A 3,708-nucleotide genomic window follows, 5' to 3' on the forward strand; every position below is an offset into this window, starting at 1 on the left:
TCCAGTGGTGGTCCTGAGCACCTTACTGGAACTTAGTGGTACAGTACTTTGCAACTAACGAGTTGGGGGGCGGGGGGGGGGAGGGGGAAGGTAAAGGAACTTGCTTTCCAAATCTAGGACAAAGTAACAATATTCATTGTGGGGATCAAATAAATATATGCAAAAGAAACCTACAAATTTCTAAATTGTTTCATCATCAACAAATGTTTATTGAAGCCCCACTACGTGCTCTGCTAAGCAGTTATCAAAGCGTTCTGTGCCGGCCAAGGTGCAGCGTGTATCAAGGTATGAAGTACCTTCCAAGTCTGGATTTTACACTCTAGTTGGAGAGATAAGCACACAGGTAATATTAGATCAGAGGTGTGGGGGAACATCTCACAAGGCTGAGAGAACCCTTCTGCTGTAGACTGAATATTTGCATTCCCCCAAAGCTCCTATGTTGAAACCTAATCCCCAGTGTGATGGTATTTGGAGGTGGCGCCTTTGGAAGGTGATTAGATCATGAGGGTAGAGCCCTCTTGAATGGGCTTAATGCCCTTTGAAAGGGGACCCAAGAGAGCTCCCTAGCCCCTTCCGCTGTGTGAGAGCACAGTGAAAAAATGGCTTTCTGGGGACCAGGAAGCACGTTCTCACCAGACAGAATCTGCCTGTCAGTACCTTGATCTTAGACTTCCCAGCCTCTAGAACCGTGAGAAGTAAATTTGTGTTTGTAAGCCACCCAGTCTATGGTATTCTGTTAGAGCAGCCTAAATGTGGTAAGACGTTCGTCTGGGATTGCCCCAGAAAGTTTTGTAGATACGGTGTGATGTGAGGACTCAAGGTCTGGAAGAATATGGTCCATATGATATTATTAACACTGATATTATTATTCATGAATTCCTGGTCTGAAACTAGGTTTGTGTTTATATTAAATATTTAAAATACCTAGTATATTGGGGCACCTGGGTGGCTCAGTCGTTAAGCATCTGCCTTCGGCTCAGGGCGTGATCCTGGCATTCTGGGATCGAGCCCCACATCAGGCTCCTCTGCTGGGAGCCTGCTTCTTCCTCTCCCACTCCCCCTGCTTGTGTTCCCTCTCTCGCTGGCTGTCTCTCTCTCTGTCAAATACATAAATAAAATCTTTAAAAAAATAAAATAAAACAAAATAAAATAGGGGCGCCTGGGTAGCGCAGTCGTTAAGCGTCTGCCTTCCGGCTCAGGGCATGATCCCGGTGTTCCAGGATCGAGTCCCACATCAGGCTCCTCCGCTGGGAGCCTGCTTCTTCCTCTCCCACTCCCCCTGCTGCGTTCCCTCTCTCGCTGGCTCTCTCTCTGTCACATAAATAAATAAAATCTTAAAAAAAAATTAAAAAAAAAAACAAAAAAAAACCAAAATAAAATAAAATAAAATACCTGGTATAAACTTCTTTCCTCTTTTTCCCACCAAGATTTAAAGAAGAAGAGAACCACAAAATTTCCATTGTGAAATTTTTTAATAAGTGTAAATGATTCAAGAACATAAGGATTTTATTTCCCTTAAAGTGCACAAAGATCCCTGACCAAGGGGAAAGCATGCGGCCCCAGGGTAGCTTGCTGTTTGCCAGAGGAGGCGTGTTTGGGCAGAGAGCGAATTTGGGGGGATCATTTGACCAGGGTCCTGGCATGGTTTTCTCTTTGACACATGTCGAGCCAATTGCTGTCAAGGACACTTTCTGTTACTGAGTCAATTGATGGTTCTTCCTATTTTGTTTGGTTAAACACGTTTCTCAGGAAGAAACTGGACGTTATTTTTTTTTAAGATTTATTTATTTATTTGAGAAGGAGCGAGCAGGGGGAGGGGCAGAGGGAGAGGGAAAGAGGGAATCTCAAGCAGACTCCCCACTGAGCTCCACAGGGGGGCTCTATCCCACGACCCTGAGATCATGACCAGAGCCAAAAGCAAGAGCCAGAAACTTAACTGACCGAGCCACCCAAGCATCCAAAGAAGCTGGACATTATTAATTAGATGTTTCCCAGAAAAATTTAATGGAATCAATTCTGTTTTTGGTATTGTATAGTAAAGAATCTAGCCTTTACTCCAAAAGAGATCTGGAGTTTGTCCTCTGCTTCCTGATGGGAGTGTCATGTTTGCCTGGGGACTCGGCACCAGACAGTCACGATATGATAAAGGCTGGCGGATTTGAGCCATGTGGTATCAGTTGAACTCCCGAGGGGCTAGATCCCAAGATCGCCCCCTGGATGGGGCCCTTATACAGACTCTGTACCCGCAGGCTTGGGTAAACCTCCTTGGTTGGCAATACTCACTGCCTATTATGTCATATCAATGCCAAAAACGTGACAATGCCATGAGTTCACGGGGAGAGGACAAAAGCTCAGCATTTCGTACTTAATCTTGACTTCTGCCCTAGATACTTCTTCCCTTACCTGATTCCAGTCAGTATCCTTCAGCTGTGTTACAGTCTAACCATAGCATAACAGCTTTCAATGAGTTCTGTGAGTTCTAGCAAATGAGCAAAACTAGGGGTCGTTTTAGGTACCCTTGAACTTGCAGGTGGTGTCAGAAGTGAGGGTAGTCTCTTGTGCAGACTGTTTGTTCTAACTTCTCAGTTGGTTAAACTCTCACAGATATGAAGGCATATTAGTATGTCCTGCAAAACTCCCTACGAGTTCAGCTTTACTGCCTGAGGCCTGCCCATCCTGGCCTATCCTAATAAAGTACAGGCTAGGACATTTCTCGCAACATTCTGATCAGGAGAAATCACATTAAAACGAAGATTAAGGGTGGTTTGGGAAAAGAGGACACATACACACATAAAGACGTCCGTTGGGCTTTTGGCTTTCGGCTCAGAGGATGCAACCGTCTGTGGTCATCCCGATTCTGAGCTCATCTGACTCCAGCCGCCTCCACCGTGCCACCTCAGTTCAGCCCCAACGAGCTCAAAGTCGTGCACCCGAGGTGCACCCGTGGGAGTCAGAGCCGCATCTGCCCTGGCTCCCAGGATCGGCACCCTGAGTCTGTCTCCCGAAAATGTTGGTGATGACATCACCAAGGCAACTAGCGATTGGAAGGGTCTGAGAATGACAGTGAAACTGACCGTTCCGAACAGACAGTCCCAGACTGAAGTGGCACCTTCTGCCTCGGCCCTGATTATGAGAGCCCTCGAGGAACTGCCAAGAGACAGAAAGAAACATTCAGCATAGTGGAAATACCACTTTTGATAGGATTGTTAACATTGCCTGACAGATGCAACACTGATCTTTAGCCAAAGAACTGTCTGGAACCATCAAAAAATCCTGGAGACTGCCCAATCTGTGGGCTGCCATGTTGATGGCCAATAACATCACCCTGGTGCAGGGGAATGCTCCACTAGTTAAGAATTACAAAGGAAAATATTTCAATAAAAGATCATTTGATGACCACCCCCAAAAAAGATGTCCGTTGAAGTATTTATCATAAGAGTGAATAGAGAACTGATTATATAAATTATGATATTCCATAGAGTGGATACTATTTTAAAAATTAGATATATATGTACTAATATGAAAAGTTCTCCAATATAACTTATTATAAAAACAAGGTGCAAAGAACTTGCTTTTTTTTAACCTCAGTAAATAACCCTGAGGCAAAGGGGTAAATGCTTTAATGATGAAATAAGTAAACAAGTTTAAAGAGTTTTCTTTCCTTATTTGTGCATAAGGACTTACTTCTTCAGGGACCTGGAAGATGAA

This window comes from Ailuropoda melanoleuca, chromosome 1 (assembly GCF_002007445.2).
Source record: "Ailuropoda melanoleuca isolate Jingjing chromosome 1, ASM200744v2, whole genome shotgun sequence".
Lineage (NCBI taxonomy): Eukaryota > Metazoa > Chordata > Mammalia > Carnivora > Ursidae > Ailuropoda > Ailuropoda melanoleuca.